The sequence below is a fragment of the Neomonachus schauinslandi genome, chromosome 9 (assembly GCF_002201575.2).
Source record: "Neomonachus schauinslandi chromosome 9, ASM220157v2, whole genome shotgun sequence".
In the NCBI taxonomy this organism is placed as follows: Eukaryota; Metazoa; Chordata; class Mammalia; order Carnivora; family Phocidae; genus Neomonachus; species Neomonachus schauinslandi.
Window position 1 is genome coordinate 136849826 of NC_058411.1, and position 23665 is coordinate 136873490.

Genomic DNA, 23665 nt, shown 5'->3' on the forward strand with positions numbered 1-23665 from the left:
ACAAGGTTGGGGGAGGCGGTGGGGCGGAGACCACAGCTTGGGCATGAATTTAAAAGGAAAAATGTCTCCCTACCGCCTTCTCTTCTGTCCTCAGCAGGATCTGTAAAGGTTCGCTTGTGACCCTTGACTAAAGAAACCCCAACTAGAGACCTGCTGGATTAAGGCCATGGCCGGAAGGAGTTCCGCCGTCTCACCGTCAAACTGCCCATAAACGTGATTCATGAAAACACATGAGCGAGTGCTCATGCAGCTCCTGAGAACCGCTCTGGGATTTGATACGGGTTAGCCTTTATTCAGGTGGACAGAGGACAGTTGGACAGTTTATCAGGCAGGGCCCAAGCAAGAAACAGATGGTTCAAAAGGTTGAGAAGGTTAATGAAGGCTCTTTACAGAGGTGTGGGCAGGCTTGAGGGAATAAACACCCCGGAGCACTCAAGGACTAGCCAGAGCCCGAAGCCGTGTGTGTGTCCCTGTCCCCCCCGCCCCCCCAGCAGCTGGCAGGGGCAGGAACAGGAGGAGCACAGCCTCTGCCAAACCCTGGCCTGGCCGAGAAAGGAAGGAAATGCCCTCACTGCTCCCCTCCCTCCGATCACCTGCGGGCATCCCAGTGGCTGAACCCAACCAGAAGCAAGAAGGGAGGGGAGCAGGCTGGTGTGGTCCTGGAGGGTCGGCCTCCTAGGCCACAGAATGGTGTCCTCTGTCATTCCTGAAACCCTCCATACACTGTCGTGTTAGAAAATGTTCTTTTATTTACAGGAGGGCTTTGAAATGGAAGGGAGTGCTCAAGCACGGACAGGACACTGGGAGCTGTACAAGATCAATGGCCTTGGGCCCAGAAACAGGTGCCCGGCCTGTACCACCGCCAGATCCCACGGTCCAGGTATGCCAGAGAATGCGCACTGCCTTATCATGAGCTCTCAGTGCTGTGTCCAGGCTCCGAGGGGCCAGTGAAGCCGTGCTCTCTGAAACTATTACCTCTTCTTCATTGGTCTTGGCCTCTTCTCGGGAAGACTAAAGCACAGTCACCAAAGCCTGACCGATTAAGGCAGTCATCATTGACTTAAAATGCTGGCCGCCCCACCCCCTGCTGCCATAGTCCTGAGAACAGGTGGGCCGTGTGCTCGCACCTCCCTGGGGCAGAGAAGAGGCAGAGCTGGGCAGTGCGGCCCGAGTTTGCACAGAGTGTTGGCATCAGCTTGTGTGACACACTCCCTCCCGCCCTGCCATCAGGGCCTCGGATCATTTCCACGAGGGCATCCTCAGCTTTGCTCCTACCGGCTCAGAGCTGGTGGCCCAGGCCTGGTTACATCAGGGAAGCCTCTACGCAGGCAAAGGGACAAATACGACTTCTTTCCTTTCCGCATAGATGCAGTGTTTTCCCGTCTTGGAGCCAAGGTCATCACCTGACACTGAGATGTACCGTCACCACCAAAATAAGCCTGCCTGACACTCGAGTCCCTGGATGATGGCAGAGTATCTCTGCGCTTGAGGGGAAGCCATTCTCCAGTCGCCTCTGCCTGCAACCTCACTCTGACGTGTCCATTCAAAAAAATGCATATATACCTTCCCCCTGGGCTCCTTTATCCTTTCTCTCAATTCCTTTCTCCCAGTACTGGATAGACACATTGCTTTGTAAATCTGAGTAGTACCAGTGCCAAGTGATCGAGAGCAGTCACTGCCAAGGCAGAAATCGTTCACTCAACCGAATTAAGCAAACATAGGTTGTTTTGCACAAACAGGTCAGGCACCGCCGTGACTGTCCTGTATGCAGCTCACAGTCTAAGGAAGCTAGACAGACATGGGGCCAAATTAGTCAGAAGTTCCAGAAAAGAAGCACGAATGGCCCCCTCAGCTTAAGGGATGCTAGGGAAGGCTTTCTGGAGACGGCAGGCAAAAGAAGCAACTGGATCAGCGGGCGCCCTTAGGATCAGAAGCTGGCAAAGCATCAAGACCCAGGTGAATGAGTTAGGGGTTATCGGGTTACGGGATATGGCTTGGTTGGCATGGAGGATCCTGGGGTTCAGACTGGATAGGAAGACAAATAGAGGGAAAAGCTGACCAAAGGATGAGAGAAGAGGAAGGAGTCAAACACGAAGAATAAAGAGGAGGTTTGGCAGATGTAGAGAGGGGGAGGTGGGCGTGTGGAAGTTTCTAGACAAGAAGGAACCTGAGTGTTAGGGACTTTCAAGCTCGCTCCTTTACAGGTGATGAAGTTAGGTATGTAGGCGTCTAAAACCGAGTGGGAATAAGAATCCCAGAGGTTTAAGGCAAGAAACTCTGAGCTGCGGGAAAGAAAGCTGTCAGTCTTACTGTTGAAGCTGCAAAGGGAAGTTGGGGAAGGGGACAGAGAAGAAGGCTGTGAGGCTGAAGGCCCCCAAACAAAGTGGAGTGGCCCAGAGAAGAGGACGGCGTGACCCCAACCCGCAGCCACTGCGCATGTGTGGTGCAGAGTTGGGGGAACTGAGCTCTAGGGGCCGGGGGGTGGCTGGAATCCCAGGGTGGACGCAGGCTGCGGGCTGGGGTGGGGGTGCCCGATGCGAAGGGAGTACACACAGAAGGGCCCGGTAGTGCCTGAAGGGGGCAGGGACAGGGACCTGCCGTAGCCCCGTCAGCCCAGGAACCTGCTCTGCTTCTAACCTGCTTTTGTAAGGAACACAAAGATCAGAAACCATGAAAACATGCTCAGTCTTGGGGCGCCTGGGTGGCTCAGTCAGGTAAGCATCTGCCTTTGGCTCAGGTCATGATCTCAGGGTCCTGGGATCCAGCCCCACATCAGGCTCCCTGCTCAGCGCAGAGCCTGCTCCTCCCTCTCCCTCTGCCTGCCGCTCCCCCTGCTTGTGCTCTCACTCTCGGTCTCACTCTCTCTCTGTCAAATAAATAAAATCTTTTTTAAAAAAAGATGCTCAGTCTTACTAGTAACCAGGAAATGGGAATTAAAATGCATGACCGTCATTCCCCAAATGATGTGAATCAAAGCCATGGTGGGGGTGAGACTGTCCAGGAAAACAGTGGAGAAGGAGGAAGACAAGAGGCCAAGTTATAAATGCTGGAGGAGGACAAGGCTGCAAACGAGGCGGGGGTGGTGTCTCGGAAGCCGAGGGACAAAGTGCCGGCTGTGGCTAAGAGTTCTAGCAAGATGAGGACCGGGCAGGGCCACCTGCATTTGGCAACACGGAGGTCACCACCCGCCAAAGGGAGAGTGGCTGGGAGAGAGTGGGAGGTGAGGAAGGAGGCCGAGCGAGTCTTCCTTCCGGTAAAGGCTGTGTCACGGCAACAGGGAACGTGCCAGGACACCAGCACTGTCCCCCGAGACATGGTGGGCCGGGACTCAGGGTGTGGAGGCACCCTGGCCTCAGGAAGGAGAGGCAGGTGGCTTAGATCTCACAGCCCTCAGCAAGGGGGCAGGAAGCCAGGCCTCAGCAGGGAAACTCCGGGTGACAGGCGTGTGGCTGGAAGCTGGAGACAGCAGGGGGTTCGACTGGTCCCCAACAGCACAAACAGAACATCCTTGCAAGCAGCACTCAGGGGACCTTGCTTCCCCTCCACATTGCATACAGTTGTTTGCAAAGAAAAGGGCCGTTCCTCTCTGATTGCAGGGAAGAGAAATAGCGAGAGCCTCTTCAGCGGGAGGTTCGGCAGTGTCTGTCACCACGGCAGACAATGGAGCTCTGGCTGCACAATTCCCCTCTAGGAATTTATCCTGCGGGGCGGCCCTGTCCCAGAGAACTCCCTGCGCCATAGAAATGCTCCATCTCCCCACTGCTGCCTTGTTAGCCACCAGCCCCGAGGGGCTCTGGAGCCCTGAGATGTGGCTAGCATGACTGAGGAGCTGAATTTTAAGTTTTCTTCCATTCAAGCTAATTGAAACGTGGAGAGTAGCACGTTGCTGGCGGCTACTATATTGGTCAGTGCGGCTGAGGGCCTCTTCAGGTGTGGAGCAAAGATGCAAAGATGCATGTTTCCTGAGGCCCTGTGGGTAACGGCCAAAGACTGCAACCTCAATGCCCATCGGTAGCGGGCCAGCTAAAGGCATTAGGGTGCATCCATGTAATGGAATGTTAGCCCTGAAACAGACCAACAGGTACTGCTAAGTGAAAAAGAAAGGGGTTGTGGGGGGACAATGTGCATAGTACAGCCATTAATTTTTGTACAAAGGACAGGATACATGTCCATAAATATATATGCATTGAGTATCTGAAAAGACATACCTCCAAATGGTAGCATCTCTGCGGGAGGGAAACAGTAACTGGGAAAGAGGCGGAGAGAAGACTTCACTTTTTACCTTCTCCATCCTTACAATAGAGTGCCATGTACACATTGGTGCTTATTCAGATTAATTAATGAACCAACTAAAATAAAATAAAAGAAATGAAGGACTGGTTTGTTTAAAAAAATGTATAGAAGCTGCAGAGTTAGATATTATATAAATTATCCGCTAAAGTATGCATGTAACTTTTTTTTTTTTAAAGATTTTTTATTTATTTTTTAGAGAGCGAGCGAGAGAGAAACAGCATGAGAGGGGCGAGGGTCAGAGGGAGAAGCAGGCTCCCCGCTGAGCCGGGAGCCCGATGCGGGACTCGATCCCAGGACCCTGGGATCATGACCTGAGCCGAAGGCAGACACTTAACCATCTGAGCCACCCAGGCGCCCTAAAGTATGCATGTAACATTTTTAATAGATATTTTAAAAGACCCTGTAATGCCTCCCCCCCCCACCCCAATCCTGCTGATGGTCCAGTATTTGGGGGAAGACACCTGACTTGGCTCGGAAATTTGTTCTGGTAATCAATCTGGCTTCTCCCCTCTGCCTGCCCGGGTTCGAATTAAATTGGGCACATGGTCTGCGATTTAGCATAACAAGTCTTGCCAGAGAAGCTGGCCTCCGTGTCTTTATTGCTTGGCTGGAAGGAGGGGGCAGACAGAGCGCAGTGTTCTGTTTCCATAGTGCCCCGAGGCAGCTTAACCACCTTGGATTTGCGTAATCCCCTTGAGCGGAAACGAAATGTCAACTAAGGGGCAGCAGAGTGTCCAGGGGGCCCTGGCCAGCGGAACAAATGTCGACGAGACCCAGTTGAGCAAAGACTCCGCACACAGGCTGCCAGGCCACACTCCCCTTCCCCCATCAGACCTCAGTTTCCCCCTCAGGTCAAAGAGGGGGTTGAGTGGGATGTAGCTCTGGCATCCCAGGAGCCTGCGGGCCGTGTATGGCCGGAGGAAAGCCCAGGTCCTGAGACACGAGTGACCGCGTTGGGGGAGAGCCTCAGGGGTGTCCCAGAAATGCAATGGGCTCTTCTCCCCCAACCCCGTGCCTTCCCCAGGGCTCCTCCGGCTGCCCATCCCTTCTAGCCTGCTGAGGGGGGACGAGCTTGGTCTTTGGAGACCAGCTCTGCATCCATCTGAACCTCTGCTTCTCCCCCTCTGAGGGCTGTTAGGGCATTTGCTAAGATGAGCGGGTACTGCGCTCTGCACAGCAGGTGCTCGCGCAGGGGGCCCCTCCTCCCCTCACAGCGCTCCCTCAGGCTCTGGGCTGTGGGGACCCGGCCGGGAACACAGTGGTGAATGCAGGTGCGGGCCCATCTTGCCGCCATCATCAGCATTACTTTTCAAAAGCTTTTTTTTTTTTTTCCTGTGATTTTAATCAGAAAATGTTCTGTAGGAGCCAATCACCTGTCCTCCTACTCTCTTAAATCCACTCAACTGTAGATTAAGCCAGATTGTTACAAATTTGCAGCCAAAAATTAAATTAAAAAGCCAAATGACTCAAGAGTCTATCCCTCAGGGGTCTCTCTTCCCTTCCTCCTTCCTTGAAAATCTATCAACACTCAGATACAATATGTGTGAAACCCGGTCGCTGCCCTAAGCAGCTTAGAGGCTAGCGGAAGAGACAAATTCTGGAAAAGTCCATTGTAATACCATCGGTACTACCACAGAACAGGGGCACCCGTGTGTGTTTTCGGGGTGCAGGAGGCAAACTGCTATTTCTGGGTGGGAGAGAGCCGAGAAGCACCAAGGCTGCTGAGTGTCTCATAGCAGGGGCCTGGGGGGCTGCAGGTGCGCCCTGGGTGGGCCCTGCACAGACGAGCTGAAGGGGCTCCCTTCTTGGGCTCTGCTTCCCGGGCCCCCTGAAGATGGAGCTCTCCAGCCCCTGAGCCATGTGAGCCAAGGACAAAGCTGCTTCCAGCAGAGGACAATCAGGGGGTCCTGACAGCCCCGCCCCGGGGGGGGGCACTTTTTTTTTTTTTTTTTTGTCCTGTCAGGATTGGGATAATTGGAGCATTACGGAAATGCATTTCTCACCTATTTTCTGTCTGATTGAAAAGTACTTTGCAGTCATTTAGAGCCCTCACACCCCCTATAATCAGAGCTCACATCGCTCTGACGGAGGCAGGAAACTGGGTCACCACGTGGGCCCAGGGCCTCCCAGGACACAACCAGCAGAGTGCAGGCCCACCCCCCTCACAGGCCCCCCAAGGACATAGCCAGCTCTGTGCAGCCCCCTCGGTGAGGGACAAGTTTCAGGGAACAGGCTGAACTTGGATGGAGTCTGACAGGATCTGGTTTTATTTTCCTCTCATCACCGCCTCAAATCAACGATGTCAGGCCTCCCTTTCTACACCGCTGAACCTCCAGCCCAGGAAGACACCATGGCTTTGTTGTTACTTTTTAAAAATTTTTTGGGGGCGCCTGGGTGGCTCAGTCATTAAGCGTCTGCCTTCGGCTCAGGTCATGATCCCGGGGTTCTGGGATCGAGCCCCGCATCGGGCTCCCTGCTCAGTGGGAAGCCTGCTTCTCCCTCTCCCACTCCCCCTGCTTGTGTTCCCTCTCTGGCTGTCTCTCTCTCTGTCAAATAAATAAAATAAAAATAAAAATAAAAATAAAAAATTTTTTGGAAGGGCGCCTGGGTGGCTCCGTCATTAAGCATCTGCCTTTGGCTCAGGTCATGATCCCAGGGTCCTGGGATCGAGCCCCGCATCGGGCTCCCTGCTCGGTGGGAAGCCTGCTTCTCCCTCTCCCCCTGCTTGTGTTCCTGCTCTCGCTATCTCTCTCTGTCAAATAAATAAAATCTTTAAAATAAATAAATACATTTTTTTGGATTTTTTTTTTTTTTAGTTAATATATAGTGTAATATTACACTTAGTGATCCAACACTCCCATCCATCACCCGGTGCTCATCACAACAAGTGCCCTCCTTCATCCCCGTCCCCTATTGACTTCTAAGAATAAGTCCCATTTGGATAGTTAGCACTCTCTTTCAGGGATCCAAAGTCCAGCCAAACCCATAACAAAACTTCCATCTGGCTGTCCTGCACTTCTCCCTGCCCGTCTGCAGCCTCTCTCAAGCATGGCGGGAAGGCGGGGGGATAGGATGGGGCTCCTTCCCCAGTGCCCACTGAGCCACAGGAACCTTGGGGATGCCCCACTGACCCCGGCCCCACCAGACGCCAGCAGCATGGCTTACCCAACCCTGACTCTGCCCCTGCCCTCCTCCACCAGCCTCCCTCCTCCCAGCCCCTCCTGGCAGGAAGCAGAAGCAGGTACCACAGTCTGTCCACGGATGTTCTACCCGAGCTCCCAGAGACGCCTTAGGTACTTCGCTCCCAAGAACTCTCATGTAGAACCCGGCCTGAGAGGTGGCTTGGAGCAAGTTCACGCCTTTCCTGCAGCTGGGCACTCTCCTCTTCCGATGGGCACCCCGAACTCTGCCAGCCCTCCCCCCATCACTTGACTTCAAAGCCCAAGGCATTCCCGGCCCTATGTAAGGTCTCACCAAGTAGACTGGGAAGGAAGAAGAGACCATCCCCACCCCGCTGCTTTGGCCGGGGAGATGTTGGAGTTTCTCCAGCTCCATAGGTGTTGAAAGGCGGTTGTGGTAGGGGCAGCAGTGTCCCCACCCTGGGGTCAAGGAGAGGCAGGGGTCTGAGGTCACCCACACCCACACTCGCTCTGAAAGCCCAGCCTTCCTGAGCGGACAGGGGCAGCAGCTCCCTGGAGGGTCTGCCGGGATGTTCTGGGCCCTTCCGACAGCGTTGTAAACACCTAATATCCAGTAACAAATCCTTTTCAACTGAAAACAGCCAGAGTAGTTTCTGTATCCTGTTAACTGTACGCCTTTCTGAATTTCCAGTCTCTTCCTTCGCCTGGATGGCGTGGCAGTTGCTGGATCTGTTTTGATACCTTTTATTACATCCCGCATGGATGCGACTAGTCCTCATCCTTGACCGTGCACGCGAGTCCCCAGAAGACCCTTGTTAAAATGCAGGTGTCTGATTCTGTGGGTCTTGGATAAGGCCCAAGAATCTGCATTTTTATTTTATTTCATTTATTTATTTGACAGAGAGAGACCCAGCGAGAGAGGGAACACAAGCGGGGGGAGTGGGAGAGGGAGAAGCAGGCCTCCCGCGGAGCAGGAAGCCCGATGCGGGGCTCGATCCCAGGACCCTGGGACCATGACCTGAGCTGAAGGCAGACGCTTAACGACTGAGCCACCCAGGCGCCCCAAGAATCTGCATTTCTAACAAGTTCCTGGTACTGCCTTTGCACTAACCCTACTGCAGGCCTGCTGAGTACTTAGCATCTACTGCCCTCGGCTGTGGGCCTTTAGCTGCAACACCAAGGCAGCAGGAAGTGGCCCCTTTACCATCCTGCACAAGCGGGGCTGGGCCAGGTGAGTGGGGGGCACAAAGGTGAGTTAGACGCACTCAGGGCCCTCTAGGATCACAGCGAGTAGCTCGTACTGCGCACAGAGCCTGGTGGGCAAGGGGAACACAGCCTCCTGCCTCCTCCACACCTTGTGAATGAAGAAGTCTCGCTTCCCAGACACAGGTCACCAGTGCTTCCTGGTTGGACTCGGGTTTTGGGGACCAGCACTGTAGAAGCACAGGGGAGCAAGGCAGACACTCTGGCTGGAGCTGGGAGGGGGAGCGGGCTGTGGCTCTGAGCTGGGTCTTGGCACCAGTGACAGGGTGGAGGGCATCATTGGGGAGGAGGCAAGGAACAGCAGAATCACTACTGAGAGGAAGGGAAAGGGGGCTGGCCAGCCACACGCTCTGGAAACAGCCCCGAGACAGGGTGGGACAGGGTGGGGTGCAGTGGGGGCAGGGGCAGGCCGGGAATGCTGAGAGGAAGGATTGAAAGGGGGCTGAGGCCACGCTGGGAAAGCCGTACAAAGGAGTTTGGGGTGCGCCTAAGGCTCCTGAGCAGAGCTGTCAGAGGCATGACAACGTCCCCGAGCAGAGGGAGGTGGTGGCCTGAGGAGTGGGGACACACGATAAAAAGGTTCTGAGTTCACATGCCCTCCCACTGGCCCGGGGTTACAGGAACCCGGACCTTATTATTTATATTTTATAAACAGTCTATTCATTCAGGTGGCTTTCATGTTTCTTCAAAAGTTAGAACACTAAATGGAACAATAGAAAAGGACATGTTGTCTATTTAGATGACCTCATAAACATGTGCCTTCGAGGGGAAGGTAGAAAATACTGAGCGCAGCACTCAATAAACATGGGTTGTGTGTGTCAGGTGAATGAGCGTGTAAGGCCAGAGCAAGATGCCTGGGGTGGGGGGGGTGTCCCGGAGGAGTCCGGGTTGCCCCGATCAAGGCGGTGCAGCCTATCCCTTTGGGACCATCCTCTCTGTTCCTGCATCCGTAGCCCCGAGTCAGCAAAGTGGCGACTGATCACTAGGAAATTGCAGATCTTTTCCCTGAAATGTCTAACAGATATCTTGACCTAACATGGCCAACATAAAACCCTTTCCCTCTCCCTGTCTTACCCAAGGCAACTAATGGAACCGCTTGCCCAGTTCAGGGCGGGAAACTTTGGACGTGTCCTTGATTCCTGCTCCTTACCCCTGTGCCAAATTCCTCAGCTGGTCAGTTGGCCTCACCTCCAAATTAGATCCCATTCTGACTTCTCACCATGTCCGCTAACCCCCTAATCTTGCCTGGCCTGATGCCTGGCCTCCCTGTGTCCTGTCATGCCTTCCCTCAGACCGACCCATTTCCCACCCAGCAGCCAGGGGGGTCTTTTTAAAACGTAAACCAGGGGATGTCACTCGTTTGTTGCTTTGCTTGTTTAGCTTCTGCTTGTTGGCAGGAATGTAACTCCACAAAGGTGGGGGCTCGTGGATTTGGGGGGCCCAGGGTGGAAGAGAGATTAGGCCCGTAATGAGTGCTCAGCAAAGGGTGGGGGCGGCGGGGGGGTAGGGTGGCTCACCTCTAGCCTCAGTTACTCAGGGCTGCCCCCACCAGCTCCACACTGCAGAGGAACACTCCCCAGCTGCTGGCTGAGCCATTTTCCAGAAAAATACCATAAGTGTTGGAGGGCATTACGTAAAGTGATTTTTACAATGGTTTTCTAGAACATTTCTGGAGAAACATTCCAAAACAATAAGTAGAAAGGATCTGGATTACCAACAAGGTGAACGGCTAAAATGATATGTAGGGGTCGATTCTAGAGTGTTACCCGGAATTCAAAACATTAGCCAGTGTCTGGTTCTGAAGAGACCCCACAGCAGTGTTTCCAAATGTGGCAAAAGAATTTAGAAATGAAGGTGAGAGATATTTTTCTTTTGCTTTTTATTAGGTACTTAATAAGTATTTACCGAATGAATCAACTGCTTGTGTAATATGAAAAAGAAGGTATGCCCAAAATGTTGCTTTTAGGTGTGAGACGGACTGGAATGGCTGCAGAAGCTGTATTCTGGAAAGGGGTCACTAAGGAACCCTAGCATTCCACACTCACCTCTGGGGGCTCACCCATGTATTCTCTGGCCCCAAGTTATGCAAATATTTATTTTATTGTCCTCCTGTTTGAAATGTATTTTTGATAGCTGCTTCAAGCCCTTTATGAAATGAGACAGGAAACAGAAGGGCAGACAAAACAAATGAAACCAGCAGACCCAAATCGGAGGTGACAAAGAGGCCCGGGAAGAGAGGAGACTTGAGAGTAGGTCAGAAGAGACTGTCCGTCCCAGTTACGGACTCCGGGCCCATCATTCTAGCTTTACATCTTCCTTTCTGGAAGGGAGAAGATTCTCTGATCAAAAAGCACCCGGCCAGCAAGAGGTGGGAGATTCCATGGCCTGAGCCATGGCCCTGTCACCTCCTGCTGCCATGGGGACAGAGATTAGCAAGTGCTAAGCTTCCAGGGCTGGGAGGTGCTGGCAGGACCAGCCAGAAGGGCCCACTATGCGTCTCCCCCGATGGTCACTGAGGTTGTTGGGTACACCTAATCCAGCTGTCAGCACACACTCGCCCTGCTCTGCAAACAACAGCTGGTCTGGGCTGGGCTCCATGGCTGCCCATCTGCCACCCGCCCCCCCCGGCCGGAGATTCACGGGTGTCTTTAAAGGCCCTTATCCCTTGGAGCATCTCCCCTTGTTCCCCTGGCTTGGATCTATGGCTCAGCTGGGGATTTTCCATCCTTCCCACAGAGCTTTCTGCCGCCAGTGAGTCCCAGATACGCCATCTGCCCTCCTGTATCCCACGTCCCTCCCCGGGGCCCCTCACCGCACGCAGGGGTGAGGGAGTGACAGTTCAGCAGACTCTGAGGTCCAGTTTGAACTCTGGTTCCAGCTGTGTGACCTTCGGCAAGTTACTTAGCCTCTCTGTGGCCTAGTTCCTGATAGAAGATGGAGACAATAGGAGGCACTCCAGAGAGCTGAGAGGATTAGCACAGAGAAGTTTGCACAATGTCTGGCTCAAGTGCCCAAGAAAATGCCAGCTGACCTTCCAGAAGGCACCTTGGGCAGCAGACATCCCCTTTAACTCAAGCGGGGCCTTCAGCTCTGTGTGTCTGCCCTGCAGTGAGGACAGCCAAAGCAACAACTTTATAATCCTCTTCAGCACGTGTCCTGAAACCTAGGAAGGGACCTTAAGAATCCAGTGGGAAGGGCACCTGGGTGGCTCAGTTGGTTAAGCGACTGCCTTCGGCTCAGGTCATGATCCTGGAGTCCCGGGATCGAGTCCCGCGTCGGGCTCCCTGCTCAGCGGGGGGTCTGTTTCTCCCTCTGACCCTCCCCCCTCTCATGCTCTCTCTCTCTCAAATAAATAAACAAAATCTTTAAAAAAAAAGAATCCAGTGGGAAGACTATAAAGCGAAAGGCCTGCCCGTGAGTTTTGGCCCTGTCGGAGACCCCCATGTTGTTCTGAGTTGCTTTCCCATTCTAAAAATTGGGAATTATTTTGCCTCATCCTCATGACTCCAGCAGTAGGTTCTTGACAATTGTACGCTACTTCCAGATGTGAACTGGCTTTAGAAGAGGCAGTTTTGGCGCGAAGACTTCAGTAGCTGGGACTCAGGACTGCCCTAGGAAGGGAGCTGCCCACGCGGCCCTCTCGCAGAGCTGGTGGGAGGGGGGTGGCTGGGAGAGCCTCGGCTGCAATGCCCTTCACGGGAGCTGCTCCTGGCTCCCTCTCGGAGCTCATAAAATGGAGGGTCCCTCAAACCCAAAAAGAGATTCGAATGCTGGGGGAACCAAACAAACACCAATGTCACTCGATGGTATGAAAAGCAGAGCTATAGGCTGAGCCCACTAACATCACTCAAGAGTGAACGGAGGCCTTGGACTTGAAACTGCTGGGAGGCTCTGAATTAGGCGCCGTGTGAAATGGCCCTCAGTTCTGTGACACTTGAGTCCAGCCACAGCTTCGTATTTTCTGGAGAGGACAGCCTTCCATGGCCTTCCTCTGCACGGCCACCCCCTCCCCGCCGGGCCAGGCTTCCTGTTGGCCTGCGGCTCCCACGACATAAAGCACGTGCCTAGAAGGTGCCTGCAGGTGGAGGCAAGCCAGCCTTCGTCTACACAGCGGGGGAGCCTTGAGGTGGTGGCTTCCTATTTGCACCTCATCAATAAGAAGCAGCTGGAAGGGAAGCCAGAACCAAGGGTTGTCGTCCCCCGTGGTCTCTCCAGAAATGGGAAAAGCTTAGGCCTTTCCTTTCATGGGAAGGAGGACAGGAAAATGCCTGGTTAACCCTTCTGACACTCGCTCGCTCCACCCAGGCCCTCGGAGAGGCTGTCCGCTCCCTGAGAGGGTGCTTTCTGCCACCCGTGTCGGGCACGGACTGTGTCGGGCGTGTGGCCCTCATTTCATTCTCACGACCCTGAAGTCAGTATTCTTGTGTCTATTTACTGGTGAGGAAACTGAGGCTGAGCGAGGTGACACCAGGGGGCCAGAGATGGGTAAAGGCTGGCGTCAGAATTCTAGAGGCCAAACATGCTGGCCTCACTAGACGTCCTCCCTCAGTGAGAGGTGAGCGAATGTGCCCTCCAGCTCTGCGCTCCACTCCCACCTCAGGCTCTCGCGGGTGGGGTCCCCACTGCCTTCTCCTTTGCCAGCTGGCCCGGCCCTGCATGAAAGCAGCTGGGGCATCAGAATCCGAGAGAACTGGATTCACTCCCTGAAGATGCCCCTCACGGCGTGCGTTATTTGGAGCAAGTTACGTCTCTGGGCCTTGATGGGCTCATCTGAAAACAAGAATATGGTTCCTTCTTTCACAGAGCTGTTCAGAAAGGTGGAGATGCACGGCAAGGCAGGACATTTCTCAACAAAGCTTTGGATCCGGGCCACTCGGGCTCACATCTCGACTCTTCCGCCCAGTGACCAAGGGCCAGTGGCTGAGTGACCCAGAAATGTCTCCTCATCCCTCCTTCCTGGTCTTCCAGGTGCTGACTGCAACAGTGTCTGCTTCGTGAGGTTGTGGGGAGGATTTAAGGTGCTAATGAGCATGCGGTTCAAAATACCATGCTTGGCACACAGTAACTGATCAATTGACTTTAGCTACTGTTGTTGTATTTTCTTCTCAACAAAAACATTGCCCGGGGTGATCTTGGCCCTTCCATCCTGACCTCCAGTCTAGAACTCTGGCTCTCCAGGCTCATTACCCAGCCTCCTGGGGATGCCTCACTGGGTGTCCCACAGAAAACCAACCGTGTCTGATACTGTTCCTTCCACGACAGCCTCCTCCTGGGTCCCGAGTCTTGGATTTTATCATGTCAAATCCACTCTGGAGCTGGAGCGGTCTGAAAACACAAATCTGACACAAAATTTCTCGGATGACACTCTGCAGGGCTCTCTAACTGCAAGCCCTCAGCAGGCCACCCCCTTGGGCGCTCTTGGCCTCAGGGAGAACCTTGGCCTCTGGTCTTGTACGCCAGTCCCCTAACGGGCCCCTCTGGCTGGGGTCTCCTTCATCCCAGGCTAACCCCTGTCATCCTTCGGGATTGGGCTTGGGTGGCATCTGTGCCAGAAGTTGGCCCTGACCCCACCAGTGTGGGTCAGCCACCCCGGGTTTCTGCTCCCGGGACCCCTTGTGCACCTCTCAGCTGCTTTCAGTGAATCCCCAGCCCATCTCCTTGTCTAACTCCCCAATGGGTCCGGAAATGCAGGACTGCAAAGGTCACACCTTCTGGTCCTTTCAGCCCAGTGCCTAGCTCAGGCTCTGACATGCCGAAGCAGCTCCAGAAACGTTTGTGGAACGAATGAGTAAGTACAAGGGGACCTCTGCAGGCGCAGCCTCCCTCACCACTGTGGCTGCAGATGGGCGTGCAACAGGCGTGAAGTGGGGTTACACAAGCTAGTCTAGAGGGGCCCTAACCACGGGGCTGTAGGTCTCCTGATGGCGGCATGAAAAAGCAGGATATTTTACAAATCCTCAAAATTGTAAAATCACCACATGTGCCAAATAAAGCGTGTCATTGAGCAGCACCTTGCCTCACAACATCCAGTTGCAGCCTCTACGGAAGAAGCATCTGGGAGGAATCGGGGGGCCTGAAGTCAGGCCCCTGAGCCACCATCTCTTAGACGCCGTGAGGAATGGCAAGTTCAGGTTCAGGGTGGTGGAGGCCACTGACATCTACCTCCCCACGCCCTCTTTAGAGCCTCAGGAAACCCAGGGATGAGGCTTTCCTTTTCCCCTTGTCCAAGACGGGGTGCTCCCAGGGCACCCCCAAGTCCATTCTCACAGGCAGACTCTGCCTCCTATGGGGGAGATCATTCTCTCTTCCCCAAAGTCTCTCCACTGCACTTCACAATCCCAGCGGACCTCTCTAGACCATGTTACTCTGTGTCATAACTAGTGAGGTTCTTTCTGTCTGCTCTAATCATGAACTTGAAGGAGGGGTGGGATGGGTAGTTCAAGGGTCAAGAGGTTTAGGTACCACATCTGGCTTTGCAGGAATACCAGGTTCAGATCATTTACTTCTTTTAGGGAATTAGCCCTCAACCCAGGGACCCCTTGCCCGCGCTCCCATGCTAGGCTGTGACAGCGGGTGGACTGGCCACCCCCTTGTCTGGAGAAAAGCAATCAGATGTGAGGGCTGCCTGTTGCTAGGAAGCCACTGGCAACAGCTGGCTGCGAAATAAGTCACGTCCTTGGGAAAGCATGTTCCTGGCCGCTAATTAAATGCTGCTGCAGCATCTCCTCCTTCGGGGAGCCACAGAAATGCGCTGAATTAATGCAGGCAGGAGCAAGCAGGGAGCAGCGGGTGCACAAGCCTGTGAAGGCCCCTCCTGTCTGTACAAAGGAGAGGCTCGCGGGGCAGGAATGAAAATTGCTCAGCCCCCGGGGGCTAGTAAACAAAACCCCGGCGTCAGGTGCTGCAGCTCAACTAGCCCACTGGGTGCGCACCTAACACCACCTCGGCTGCTCCAGGGCAATTCATTGGCTAACTACTTTTTTAAAAAACCCATTAAATCCCACTTCTGGCTCTATATCCAAGAGAACTGAAAGCAGGATCTCCAAGATATATTTGCATACTCATGGTCACAGAAGCACTATTCATGATAGCCGAGAGGCGGAAGCAGGCCAAGTGTCCACTGATGGATGAATGGATAAACAAAGTGTGGTATACCATATAATGGAATATTATTCAGCCTTGAAAATGACGGAAATTCTGACACAGCTACAACATGGACAAACCTTGAGGACATTATGCTAAGTGAAATCAGCCAGTCACAAAAAGACCCCGAAATGGACAAATACTGTATGATCCCACTTACAAGATGTCACTAAAGTAGTCAAACTCATAGAAAGCACAGTGGCGGTTGCCAGGGGCCAGGTGAGGGGGAAATGGGGCATTACTGTTTAATGGGTACAGAGTTTCAGATTTGCAAGATGACAAAGCTGCAGAGATTGGCCGCACAGCAATGGGAATATATTTAACAATACTGAACTGTACGCGAAGAGATAAGCTGGTACATTTTATGGTTTGTGCTTTATAGCAAAGAGGGCACGTACTGCATGGAGCACTGGGTGTTATATGCAAACAATGAATCATGGACCACTACATCAAAAACCAATGATGTAATAATGTATGGTGACTAACATAATAAAAAAATTTCTAAAAAAATTGAAAAAAAAAAACTCATTAAAAATGTTAAGTAATACATGCTGACGTTAAAGAATTACAAAGATAAAGGAAATAAACTAAAAAGTAAATGCCCACCTTCCCTTGCTCCCAGGTCTGCTCTCCAGAGGTAACTACTGTTAAGAGCATCTTCAGTATTGCTTTCCAAAGTCGTCTACGACTCAATGAGCATGTGTATATTTCTATCTATACTGACTTCAATTTCAGTACATATTTTAGGGGTTTTTTTTTGTTTTTTTTTTTTTACTTTTACAAAAAATGGCATCACACTAAACACAGCTGCTCAATTACTAGTAACAGCTCACAGAGCTTTCCAAATCAGTATGTACGGACCTGCCCCGTTATTTTTAACAGCTGTATCAGATCCGATCTTATGAACATCTTATCATTTATTTTGTCTGTCCTCTATGGATACGCAGTTAGTAGTTTCTACTTTCTCATAATGAAAAAGCTGCAATGAAATAGCCTTGCACATAGTCTTGCTCACGTATGCTTAATACATAGAATTTAACTGGGTTTTAAAAATGAGCCTTTATAAAGACACTGCTCTTTTGTCCTTCAGGAAGTCTGAGTCAGCTTACTCCCCCACCAACAGTGTGGGGAGAGCACACTACATTCTTGATGATATGGGGTCATCAAACATTTAACCTTTGCTAATCTGATGGGTGAAAAATAAATATCACAAACATTTTCATATAGCTCTGGATCTGTGTATTTATTTTTTCTGTGAACACCCTGCTATTAAGACTCTTTGCCCATTTTTCGTTTGGGATTGTTCATCTTTTCATTATATATTTTTAAAATGTTTTAGACTAAGGAAATCAATCCTTTGATAAATGTCTCGTCATTTGTCATTTGATTTTTGATAATTTTTGTTATGAGTAAGTTTCCATTTGTTTTTTGCTTTTTTTAAAGATTTATTTATGTATTTATTTAAGAGAGAGAGAGAGAACACAGAGGGAGAGGGAGAAGCAGGCTCCCCACTGAGCAGGGAGCCTGATGTGGGGCTCGATCCCAGAACCCTGAGATCATGACCTGAGCTGAAGGCAGACCCATAAGTTTCCATTTGTATGTATTCAACTTCATTGGCTTTTTTCCCCCACTTCTTTTTTTTTTTTTTAAGATATTTTTTTTTTATTTATTTGACAGAGAGACAGCACAAGTAGGCAGAGTGGCAGGCAGAGGGAGAGGGAGAAGCAGGCTCTCCGCTGAGCAGGGAGCCCGATGCAGGGCTCGATCCCAGGACCCTGGGATCATGACCTGAGCTGAAGGCAGCTGCTTAACAACTGAGCCACCCAGGTGCCCCTTTCCCCCACTTCTGAAAAGGGGCTTACTCACTGCACAATTATAAACCGAAATCGGGAAGCCAAGAGCACCTGGGTAATCACCGGTCCACTTTGTGAGGGTCTCCCGTCTTTCTCTGACCTTGGCATTCTGCCTGCCCTTCCCGGAACCCACTCTTTGCAAGACCCACAGAAATGTACCTGAGTTCCACTCCAGCTCTTTCCACTCTGCCTTTTCAAAAAATCACTATTTTCCTAACACAACACTTTTCAACCTTCTAAAACTCATCCCCCTATTTGACAACCAGGACAATCTCATGTCCCCCCAAGATTTTGAGGAGATGTGTCTCAATTATGAATCCTTTTCTTCTGCATAGCCTCATCAGAGATTTTTTTAACTCTCTGCAATTTGTAATATGAAAACTTAACATTTTTTCATTCTCCCAATAAAAATATCAGCTTTTTTCAAAAGAAACCTCCCTCAAGATTCTAACATGCCCACTACCTTGATTTTATCTGTAACCTACCCTGAGTTGACAATCACTTTTCAGATAAGCTTTATTCTTAAAAAAAATTTTAACCAGATTGACATTTAAAAATTTTTTTTAACAACTGACTTTGGAAAACAATCTAGAGGCAACTTATTCTGAGTAACACATCCTTCCTTAAGGACAGATTTAAAACCTCCTAACGCCGCAAGCCCCCCCCCCCCAAAAAACCTTTAAAAACAAGGGAGAAGAAACTGAGTTTGAAAATCACCTTTATTTTCCTTCTGCGTTCCCCCACTCAGAATATTTCCAATCCCTCCCTTTTTTTTTCCTTTTAGTAGAAACATAGACCCCTCTCTGCTCTTTCAACAATTAATTGAAGCTAAGTGACTGTCTCCTCTCCTAACCCTGGGAAGTTAATTACTAAGTTTGGAAGAGAAACAGTAGCTGACGACCAGGACATCTCTAGTCTGAGGAAGATGAACAGCACGTGCAGCACAGGGCCCAGGAACCCCGCTTCTGGTGGCAGCCAGGCCTTCATCATCAGAGTCAGTAAAACAAGACACAGAGAAGCCGCGGGCTCCCCCAACACGGCCATCCACTCCGTGGCTCCTTCTTCCCAACTCCGCGCTCAGACTGGTTACCTGGCAGCTTCACTGAAGGCGCAATGGGTGAGCCAGAGTGACACCAGGGCACCTCTCTCTTTCAGACTGGGAGAAAGGCGCAGGCATACCTCATATTATTGTATTCCTCAGACACCACGGTTTCACAGGGCAAACCCCACGTCTAGCAAGTTTATTGTTCTAATAGCATTTACTCACTTTGAGCCTCTGTATCACATTTGGTAATTCGTGCAGTATTTCAGTTTTTCATTATTATATTAGGGCCATCTGTGACCCGTGATCTTTGATGTTATGTAATGGTTTTGTGTGGGTTCGGACTGCTCCGTCCACCAGCTGTTCACCCCTCTCTCTCCCTCTCCTCGGGCCTCCCTGATCCCTACCTGAAAGTAGGCCAATCAACAACCCGACGATAGTCTCTAAGTGTCCAAGTGAAAGGAAGAGTCACACATCTCTCACTTTCAAAAAAGCTAGAAATGAGTAGGCTCAGTGAGAGGAAGGTGTGTTGAAAGTCTAGATAAGCCGAAAGCCAGGCCGCCTGCCCCAAACAGACAAGTTGTGAATGCAGAGGAAGAGTTCTGGAAGGACATGAGAAGTGGCTACGCCAGCGAGCGCACGACTGATAACCAAGTGAAACAGCCTTACTGCTGATACGGACAAAGACTTAGTGGTCTGGACAGAAGCTCCAACAGCCACAACATCCCCTTAAGTCAAAGCCTAATCCGGAGCAAGGCCTCACTCTCTTCAATTCTGTGAAGACGGAGAGAGGGCACGAGGCTGCAGAAGACAAGTCTGAAGCTAGCGGAGTTGGTTCATGAGGTTTAAGGAAAGACGCCGTCTCCGTAACACCAAACTGCGAGGTGAAGCAGCAAGGGCTGATGGAGAAGCCGCAGCGAGGTCTCCAAAAGATCTGGCGGAGATCATTCATGAAGGTGCTTCCACTACACAATGGATTTTCAGTGTGGACCAAACAGCCTTCTATCAGAAGACGATGCCATCTAGGACTTTCACTGCCAGAGAGGGGAGGTCAGGGCCTGGCTTCCACTACACAACGGATTTTCAGTGTGGACCAAACAGCCTTCTATCAGAAGACGATGCCATCTAGGACTTTCACAGCCAGAGAGGGGAGGCCAGGGCCTGGCTTCCACTACACAACGGATTTTCAGTGTGGACCAGTCTTCTATCAGATGATGCCATCTAGGACTTTCACAGCCAGAGAGGGGAGGCCAGGGCCTGGCTTCCACTACACAACGGATTTTCAGTGTGGACCAGTCTTCTATCAGATGATGCCATCTAGGACTTTCACAGCCAGAGAGGGGAGGCCAGGGCCTGGCTTCCACTACACAATGGATTTTCAGTGTGGACCAGTCTTCTATCAGACGATGCCATCTAGGACTTTCACAGCCAGAGAGGGGAGGTCAGGGCCTGGCTACAAAGCTTCAAAGGACGGGCTGACTCTACCGTTAGGGGCTAATGCAGATGCTGACTTTAAACTGAAGCTTGCACTCATGTGCCATTCTGAAAATCCTAGGGACCCGAAGAATTAGGCTAAAGCCACTCTGCCTGTGCTCCATCAACGGAACAACAAAGCCCGGACAGTACATATGTTTACAACATGGCATACTAAATATTTCAAGCTCACTGTTGAGGCCTACTGCTCAGAAGATTCCTGTCAAGATATTACTGCTCATTGACAATGCACCTGGTCCCCCAAGAGCTCTGACGGAGATGCATGAGGAGACGGATGTTCTTTGCACACCTGCTGATACAACATTCATCCTGCAGCCTATGGATCTAGAAGTAATTTCAAGTCTTATTATTTTAAGAAATATATTTCATAAGACTGTAGCTGCCACAGATAGTGATTCCTCTGCTGGATCTGGACAGAGTAAATTGAAAACCTTCTGGAAAGGATTCACCATTCTGGATGCCATTAAGAACATTCGTGATTTACAGAAAGAGGTCAAAATATCAATATATCAACATTAACAGGAGTTTGGAAGAAGTTGATTCCAACCCTCGTGGATGACTTTGAGGGGTTCATGACGTCCGTGGAGGAAGTCACTGCAGATGTGGTGGAAACAGCAAGAGAACTAGGAATAGACGTGGAGCCTCAAGACGGAACTGAACTGCTGTGATCTCATGATCAAACCTGAACGGATGAGGAGCTGCTTCTCGTGGAAGAGCAGAGAAAGTGGTTTCTTGAGATGGGATCGACTCCTGGTGGAGAGGCTGTGGAGATCGTTGGGATGACAACCAAGGATTTAGAATATTACATACACTTAGTTGCCAATAAGGCAGAGGCAGGGTTTGAGAGGACAGACTCCAATTTTGAAAGAAGCTGGACTGTGGGAAAGAGGCTATCAAACGGCATTGCCTGCTACAGAGAAATCGTTCATGACAGGAAGAGTCAAATCGATGCAGCAAACTTCACTGTTGTCTTATTTTAAGAAACTGCCCCAACGTTTAGCGCCCACCAGTCCAAGGCAAGACCCTCCACCAGCAAAAACATTACAACTCACTGAAAGCACAGACAACAGCATTATTTAGCCATACTTTGCACATTTAACAGACTATAGCATAATGCAAACATAGCTTGTATGTGCACAGGTAAACAAAAACATTCGACTTGTTCTATCGGGATACTCATTTTCTTTCAGTGCTGTGGAAGGAACCTGCAGTATCTCTGAGGTGTAGCTGTATTCGGAAACCTTTTCAGAAACTCAAAGGTTGGGGCCTATAACTTACAAATTCTTATGTTCTTAGTTCCTGGCACTTTGTAGGTCCTCAACAAAATTGAAATACATAAGTGAACAAATAAGCCAACCTACACACTAGTGTGAAGAGGAAGAAATATGTGGAATATATTTTCAACCTCAAATAAAAGATACCTTTGTTGGTCGTGCCCCCTGTAAGGGAGGGAGTGGACACAGAAGCACAAAAACATCAGAATTCCCTATTAATGTTATTGGTAATCAGTAAAATAGACCTATATAAATCCAGGATTTGAATGGATTCTGACACAGGCTGGATTACAGTTTTACCTATGTAATGATGAGCAAATCACTTAGTCTCGGCATTTTTCAAATACAAGGTGTTATAATGCGAAACATACCATTATTTGTGTGTTAATTATATATTGTTATATGACAAATTACCCCCCAAATTCAGCAGCATAAAACGTTTATCTCACACAGTCTCTGAGAGTCAAGAATCTGGAAGTGGCTTGGCTAGGTGGCTTTTTTTTTTTTTTTTAAGATTTATTTATTTTAGAGAGAATGTGCACATGAGTGGGAGGGGCAGAGGGAGAATTTTTTTTTTTAGTATTTATTTATTTATTTTAGAGAGACGGGGGGAGGGCGCAGGGGTAAAGGGAGAGAATCCCAAGCGGACTCTGTGCTGAGTGTGGCTTGGCTGGGTGGTTCCTCTTCAGGGTTTCCCCTGAGGCTGCAGTCATCCATTGGCTTGACTGAGGCTGAAGGATCCACTTCCAAAATGTCTCTCTCACATGGCTATTAGCAAGAAGCCAAGTGGGTCTCTCCAGAAGGTTGCCTGAATGTCCTCATGACAGCTGCTTTCCCTGAGTGAGTGATTCAAGGAGGGGTGGGGGGTGGGAGTAGAGTAGATGCAGAAGCCTAGCCCTGAAATGCCTTTTATAACCTGGGCTTGAAAGTGACCCGCTCACACTTGTGCCGTTTTGTATTAGTCACACAGACCAACCCAGATCCAACGTGGGAGGGAACTACACAAGAGAATAAATCTAGGAGATGGAAACATGATGGGCCACCTTGGAGGCTGGCTACCAACAATGCGTCACTAACAAAAAAGAACCCAGATAATAATACCATGACAAGGCTTTCTTATTACTTGGAACTACTATTTTATACTGTATTAACCATGCCTTTTATTTTTTTGATGCTTTGACATGTTAGGACCTCACTGACCCTATAGGGACTGGCCCTCCCAGAGTTAGCTAATTCCTAGAGATAGCAAACAACTCACCCGGGAGTGTGCCTTTATTTGCACACCAACCAATCCAGAGCCAATACCCCAACCACCTCCTTTATGGTAATCTTACACTCTGGGCCACTATCTGCCTGCCCAAATACCTCAGAGCCAGGTATCAGACAACTAGGAACAGTCCCTATGTTCCAGAGCACACCAAAATTATTCCCATTAGCCAACCTTGCCCTGTTCCTTCTCATAGAAACCACAATAAAGGGAGCCTGGATGGCTCAGTCGCTTAAGCGTCTGCCTTTGGCTCAGGTCATGATCCCAAGGGTCCTGGGATGAAGTCCCGCATCGGGTTGCCTGCTGAGTGGGAAGCCTGCTTCTCCCTCTCCCTCTGTCCCCCCTCCCCCCTGCTCATGCTCTCTCTCTCTCAAACAAATAAAATCGTAAAAAAAAGCTCTAAAAAAAAAAGAAAAAGAAAAAGAAACCGCAATAAAGGCCCTCACCTACATTTCCCCTGCTCCCCTACCTCCTGAGTGACCCAGGTGCTTCCCCACGGAAGCAAGGCACGCCATGCCTCCTGTGTCTAGAGACCTGTGAGGAAAACAGACTTCTTCCTTCATGACAGTCATCTCCATGTCTGTGTGTCGAATTAAAACAAGTCCTAGGACCCTTAAAACATATACTTATCCAAAGAGCATTTTAGGCCTTTTTTTGGAGTTAGAGGCAGGAGGGGCATGCTGAAGAACAGCCAGTGTCAGCCTTTTTCATCTGACTTCAGCTCTAGTGTCATCTTCTTCCTATGTGGAATCACATGGCCCCTGGAAGTTAATCAGCTTCTGTTCAAAGTCAGCATGAAGTTTCCGACAATTTTGGTTCACACCTTAGTGATTAGTCCTGTGCTTTGCATGAATTGGTCACACCAGGCCTCTCACTGCATTAGAACTTCTTCCATT